This window comes from Arachis hypogaea, chromosome 2, assembly GCF_003086295.3.
Source record: "Arachis hypogaea cultivar Tifrunner chromosome 2, arahy.Tifrunner.gnm2.J5K5, whole genome shotgun sequence".
Classification (NCBI taxonomy): Eukaryota; Viridiplantae; Streptophyta; class Magnoliopsida; order Fabales; family Fabaceae; genus Arachis; species Arachis hypogaea.
The window spans coordinates 55419160-55426644 of NC_092037.1; the positions used below are offsets into that span (position 1 = coordinate 55419160).

The 7485-nt window shown below is 40.1% G+C and overlaps 1 non-coding gene across 1 annotated transcript; it reads right to left on the reverse strand.

The window, feature by feature from the left end:
* Positions 1 to 6272: 6272 nt before the first annotated feature.
* Positions 6273 to 6380, reverse strand: LOC112764973 (small nucleolar RNA R71). The gene has a single exon (XR_003183421.1). It is a non-coding gene; the product is annotated as a small nucleolar RNA R71 (small nucleolar RNA).
* Between the last annotated feature and the right edge of the window lie 1105 nt (positions 6381 to 7485).

A 7485-nucleotide genomic window follows, 5' to 3' on the forward strand; every position in this document is an offset into this window, starting at 1 on the left:
AATTATTTAATTACTAACACTTCTCTTCACCTCTCTTCATCTAAATCCGAATTCTTCTTCATCCTTCTTCATTCTTCTACCTCTTTCTTCTTCTACTAACATAAGGGAATCTCTATACTGTGACATAGAGGATTCCTTTTTCTTTTCTTGTTTTCTTCTCTTTCTTATGAGCAGGAACAAGGATAAAGGCACTCTTGTTGAAGCTGATCCAGAACCTGAAAGGACTCTGAAGAGAAAATTAAGAGAAGCTAAATTACAACAATCCAGAAATAACCTTTCAGAAATTTTCGAACAAGAGAAGGAGATGGCAGCCGAAAATAATAATAATAATAATGCAAGGAGAATGCTTGGTGACTTCACAAAGCCAACATCCAAGTTTGATGGAAGAAGCATCTCCATTCCTGCCATTGGAGCCAATAACTTTGAGCTTAAGCCTCAACTAGTTGCATTAATGCAACAAAACTGCAAGTTTTATGGACTTCCATCTGAAGATCCTTATCAGTTCTTAACTGAGTTCTTGCAGGTCTGTGATACTGTAAAGACGAATGGAGTTAATCCTGAAGTCTACAGACTCATGCTTTTTCCTTTTGCTGTAAGAGACAGAGCTAGAATATGGTTGGATTCACAACCTAAGGATAGCCTGGACTCCTGGGATAAGCTGGTTACTGCTTTCTTGGATAAATTCTTTCCTCCTCAAAAGCTGAGCAAGCTGAGAGTGGATGTTCAAACCTTCAAATAAAAGGATGGTGAATCTCTCTATGAAGCTTGGGAAAGATACAAGCAGTTGACCAAAAGATGTCCATCTGACATGTTTTCAGAATGGACCCTATTAGATATATTCTATTATGGTCTCTCTGAATTTTCGAAAATGTCATTGGACCATTCTGCAGGTGGATCTATTCACCTGAAGAAAACGCCTGAAGAGGCACAAGAACTCATTGACATGGTTGCAAACAACCAGTTCATGTATACCTCTGAGAGGAATTCCGTGAATAATGGGATACCTCAGAAGAAAGGCGTTCTTGAAATTGATGCTCTGAATGCCATATTGGCTCAGAACAAAATGTTGACTCAACAGGTCAACATAATCTCTCAAAATCTGAATGGATTGCAACATGCATCCAACAGTACTAGAGAGGCAGCTTCTGAAGAAGCTTATGATCCTGAGAACCCTGCCATGGCAGAGGTCAATTACTTAGGTGAACCTTATGGAAACACCTATAACTCATCATGGAGAAATCATCCAAATTTCTCATGGAAGGATCAACAAAAACCTCAACAAGGTTTTAACAATGGTGGACGCAATAGGCTGAATAATAGTAAGCCATATCCATCATCTTCTCAGCAACAGGCAGAGAATGCTGAACAAAACAATTCTAATTTAGCTAATATAGTCTCTGATCTGTCAAAGGCCACTTTCAGTTTCATGAATGAAACCAGATCTTCCATTAGAAATTTGGAGGCACAAGTAGGCCAGCTGAGTAAGAAAGTTATTGAAACTCCTCCCAGTAATCTCCCAAGCAATACAGAAGAGAATCCAAAAGGAGAGTGCAAAGCCATTGACTTAGTCAACATGGCCGAATGCACAAAGGAGGAGGAGGACGAAAATCCCAGTGAGGAAGACCTCCTGGGACGTCCTCCAAGCAAGAAGGAGCTTCCTAATAAAGATCCTGAGGAATCTGAGACTCACACAGAGACCATAGAGATTCCACTAAATCTCCTTCTGCCATTCATGAGCTCTGACTATTATTCATCCTCTGAAGAGGATGAAGATGTGACTGGAGAGCAAGTTGCTCAATACTTAGGAGCTATCATGAAGCTGAATGCCAAGTTATTTGGTAATGAGACTTGGGAAAGTGAACCTCCCTTGCTCATTAGTGAATTAGAGACTTGGATTCAGGAAACTCTACCTCAAAAGAAACAAGATCCTGGCAAGTTCTTAATACCTTGCACCATTGGCACTATGAGCTTTGAAAAAGCTCTGTGTGATCTTGGGTCAGGGATAAACCTTATGCCACTCTCTGTAATGGAGAAGCTAGGAATCATTGAGGTACAACCTACCTTGTTCTCATTACAATTGGCAGATAAATCCATAAGACAAGCTTATGGAATGGTAGAGGACATGCTAGTAAAGGTTGAAGGCCTTTACATCCCTACTGATTTCATTATCCTAGACACTAGGAAGGAAGATGATGAATGCATCATCCTAGGAAGACCTTTCCTAGCCACAGCAGAAGCTGTGATAGATGTCAACAGAGGAGAATTAGTCCTTCAATTGAATGGGGACTACTGATGAGCGGATAATTTGTATACTTTTTGGAATTGTTTTTAGTATGTTTTTGATATGATCTAGTTAGTTTTTAGTATATTTTTATTAGTTTTTAGTTAAAATTCACTTTTCTGGACTTTACTATGCGTTTGTGTGTTTTTCTGTGATTTCAGGTATTTTCTGGCTGAAATTGAGGGACCTGAGCAAAAATCTGATTCAGAGACCAAAAAGGACTGCAGATGCTGTTGGATTCTGACCTCCCTGCACTCGAAGTGGATTTTCTGGAGCTACAGAAGCCCAATTGGCGCGCTCTCAACGGCGTTGGAAAGTAGACATCCTGGGCTTTCCAGAATTATATGATAGTCAATACTTTGCCCAAGATTTGATGGCCCAAACCGGCGTTCAAAGTCACCTCAAGAAATCCCAGCGTTAAACGCTGGAACTGGCACCCAAATGGGAGTTAAACGCCCAAACTGGCACTAAAGCTGGCGTTTAACTCCAAGAAGAGTCTCTACACGAAATTTGCTTCATTGCTCAGCCCAAGCACACACCAAGTGGGCCCGGAAGAGGATTTTTATGTCATTTACTCATTTCTGTACACCTTAGGCTACTAGTTCTTATAAGTAGGACCTTTTACTATTGTATTAGTAGACTTTGGTAGCTATCTTCATTTTTATGTTATCTTAGATCATTGGGAGGCTGGCCATTCGGCCATGCCTAGACCTTATGCTTATGTATTTTCAACGGTGGAGCTTCTACACACCATAGATTAAGGTGTGGAGCTCTGCTGTACCTCGAGTATTAATGCAATTACTATTGTTCTTCAATTCAATTCCGCTTGTTCTTGTTCCAAGATATCACTTGTTCTTCAACTTGATGAAGGTGATGATTGACGCCCATCACCATTCTCACTCATGAACAAAGTGACTGACAACCACTCTTGTTCTACAAGCATTTGAGGCTTGGTGAATATCTCTTGGATTCCTGATTGCACGATGCATGGTTGATCGCCTGACAACCGAGTGCTCGCCTGACAAACGAGCCAACCATTCCGTGAGATCAGAGTCTTCGTGGTATAGGCAGGACCTGATGGCGGCATTCAAGAGAATCCGGAAGGTCTAAACCTTGTCTGTGGTATTCTGAGTAGGATTCAATGATTGAATGACTGTGACGTGCTTCAAACCTGTAACCTACTGGGCGTTAGTGACAGACGCAAAAGAGTGATTCTATTCCGGTAGGGGAGGGAACCAAACCGGTGATTAGCCGCACTGTGACAGAGTGCATGAGCATTAGTTTTCACTGCGAGGATGGGAGGTAGCTGCTGACAACAGTGAAACCCTACACGAGCTTGCCATGGAAAGGAGTAAGAAGAATTGGATGAAGGCAGTAGGAAAGCAGAGAGACGGAAGGGAAGGCATCTTCATACGCTTATCTGAAGTTCCTACCAATGAATTACATAAGTATCTCTATCTTTACCTTTGTGTTATTTTCGTTCATCACTATATCCATTTGAGTTTGCCTGACTAAGATTTACAAGATGACCATAGCTTTCTTCAATACTAACAATCTCCGTGGGATCGACCCTTACTCACGTAAGGTTTATTACTTGGACGACCCAGTGCACTTGCTGGTTAGTTGTGCGAAGTTGTGTAATGCCATGGTACTGAGCTTCCACGTTCTTGGAGCCATTACCGGGGATTATGAGAGTTGTGAAAAAGTATTGTTCACAATTTCGCGCTACCAAGTTTTTGGCGCCGTTGCCGGGGATTGTTCTAGTTTTGAGCAAGCTTTCGGTAACATCAGTGCCAAGATCCGGCAGCAACATCAAGTTTTGGTGTTATTGCCCGGGATTGTTCAGGCTGGACAACTGACGGTTCATCTTGTTGCTTAGATTAGGTATTTATTTTTTTCGAAATTCTTGAAGATGAATTCTAGAGTTTCATGATGATTTGTTGAAATCTGGCTGGCTGAGAAGCCATGTCTAATTTCATTGGACCGAGGTTTCAACTTATCACCACAAGAGCTTGTTGATTTTTCATCAATCTTGCTTTTGGAGCAGTGATCTGCTAAGGCTTGGCTAACCTTTGGTCATGTCTAGTGTTTTGGACCGAAGCTTTCCTTGAGAGCTTGGCTGGCTGTGAAGCCATGTCTAATTCCTGGACCGGAGTCTTAGACTAGCATTGCCCTGATTCCTGGAATTCTCATCAAGAATTTTGATATCTTTTTTTTCACTTAATTTTTGAAAAACACAAAAAAAAAAATTTTACAAAATCATAAAATCCAAAAATATTTCTTGTTTGAGTGTAGTCCCATCATAAGTTTGGTGTCAATTGCATGCATTCATATGTCTTATTGATCTCCAAGATGTTCTTGATGATTTGCTTGATCTGATCTTTGAATTCTATTGACTTGAGTGTTTTGTGTGTCTCATATGCATTTTCGTTTTGTTAGTGTCAGTAGTATACAAACTGCTAAGTTTGGTGTCTTGCATGCATTGTCATCTGATTCTTGTTGCATTTTGGTTTGTCCTTATTATTAAAAATCCAAAAATATTTTTAATTTGTGTCTTTTCAAGTCAATAATACAGAGAATTGAAGATTCAGAACATACAGCAGAGGAATTGCACAGAAAAAGCTGGGCGTTCAAAACGCCCAGTGAAGAAGGACAGACTGGCGTTTAAACGCCAGCCAGGGTACCTGGTTGGGCGTTTAACGCCCAAAAGGGTAGCATTTTGGGCGTTAAACGCCAGAATGGATACCATTCTGGGCGTTTAACGCCAGGATGGCAAAGGGGGAAGATTTTGTTTTCAAAATCAATTTTTTTCAAGTTTTCAAAGTTTTTCAAAATCAAATCTTTTTCAAATCAATTTTTCAATCAAATCTTTTTCAAAATTAACTTCTTTCCTTTTTCAAAGAAACTTACTATCAATTAATGATTTGATTCAACATTTCAAGTATGTTGCCTTTTCTGTTGAGAAAGGTTTAATGTTTGAATCATATCTTTTCTTGTTAAGTCAAGTTTTTAATTTTCAAATCAAATCTTTTTAAAATGATTTTCAAATCATATCTTCTCAATCACATCTTTTTAAAACCAATCATATCTTCTTAACCACATCTTTTTCAAAATAGTTTTCAATCAAATGTTTCTGATTTCTAATTTCAAAATCTTTTTCAAAAATCATTTGATTTCTTTTCCCTTTTCATTTTCGAAAATTAAGTAATGTTTTTCAAAAATATTTTTTAAATTTTCCACTTAATTTTCGAAAATGACTTCCCTCCCTCTCACATCCTTCTATTTATGGACTAACACTATCCCTTAATGCAAAATTCGAACTCCATCTCCTTTGTTAAGTTCGAATTTTCCACTTCTGTCTTCTATTCTTCTTTTCCTCTGACACCTAAAGGAATCTCTATACTGTGACATAGAGGATTCCACATTTTCTTGTTCCCTTCTCTTTCTTATGAGCAGGAGCAAAGACAAAGGCATTCTTGTTGAGGCTGATCCTGAACCTGAAGGGACCTTGAAGAGAAAGCTAAGAGAAGCCAAAGCACAACTCTCTTTAGAGCACCTGGACGAACTCTTCAAGGAAGAAGAACAAATGGCAGCCGAAAACAACAACAATGCCAACAATGCAAGGAAGGTGTTGGGTGACTTTACTGCACCTACTCCCGACTTCTATGGGAGAAGCATCTCTATCCCTGCCATTGGAGCAAACAACTTTGAGCTTAAGCCTCAATTAGTTTCTCTAATGCAACAGAATTGCAAGTTCCATGGACTTCCACTGGAAGATCCTCATCAGTTTTTAGCTGAGTTCTTGCAAATTTGTGACACAGTCAAAACTAATGGGGTTGACCCTGAGGTCTACAGACTGATGCTATTCCCTTTTGCTGTAAGAGACAGAGCTAGAACATGGTTGGATGCTCAACCTAAAGAAAGCCTGGACGCTTGGGAAAAGCTAGTCAATGCCTTCTTGGCAAAGTTCTTTCCACCTCAAAAATTGAGTAAGCTTAGAGTGGAAGTCCAAACCTTCAGACAGAAGGAAGGAGAATCCCTCTATGAAGCTTGGGAAAGATACAAACAATTGATCAGAAAGTGTCCCACTGATATGCTTTCTGAATGGAGCATCATAGGTATTTTCTATGATGGTCTCTCTGAACTGTCCAAGATGTCTTTGGATAGCTCTTCTGGAGGATCTCTTCATCTGAAGAAGACGCCTACTGAAGCTCAAGAACTGATTGAAATGGTTGCAAATAACCAATTCATGTACACTTCTGAAAGAAATCCTGTGAACAATGGGACTAGTCAGAAGAAAGGAGTTCTTGAGATTGACACTCTGAATGCCATTTTGGCTCAGAAAAAAAATATTGACCCAACAGGTCAATATGATTTCTCAAAGTCTGTCTGGAATGCAAAATGCACCAAGCAGTACTAAGGAAGCTTCATCTGAGGAAGAAGCTTATGATCCTGAGAACCCTTCAATAGAAGAGGTGAATTACATGGGAGAACCCTATGGAAACACCTATAATCCTTCATGGAGGAATCATCCAAATCTTTCATGGAAGGATCAACAGAGACCCCAACAAGGTTTCAATAACAATAATGGTGGAAGAAACAGGTTTAGCAATAGCAAGCCTTTTCCATCATCTTCTCAGCAACAGACAGAGAGTTCCAAGCAGAATACCTCTGACTTGGCAACCATGGTCTCTGATCTAATCAAAACCACTCAAAGTTTTATGACTGAAACTAGATCTTCCATTAGGAATCTGGAAGGACAAGTGGGTCAGCTGAGCAAGAAAATTACTGAACTCCCTCCAAGTACTCTTCCAAGCAACACAGAAGAAAATCCAAAAGGAGAGTGCAAGGCCATCAATATGGCCGAATTCTGGGAGGAAGAAGAGGCAGTGAACGCCACTGAGGAAGGCCTCACTGGGCGTCCACTGACCTCCAATGAGTTCCCCAATGAGGAACCTTGGGAATCTGAGGCTCAAACTGAGACCATAGAGATTCCATTGGACTTACTTCTGCCATTCATGAGCTCTGATGAATATTCTTCCTCTGAAGAGGATGAGTATGTCACTGAGGAGCAAGTTGCTAAATACCTTGGAGCAATCATGAAGCTAAATGACAAGTTATCTGGAAATGAGACTTGGGAGGATGAATCCCCTTCGCTCACCAAAGAACTGGATAACTTGTCTAGGCAGCAATTGCCTCAAAAG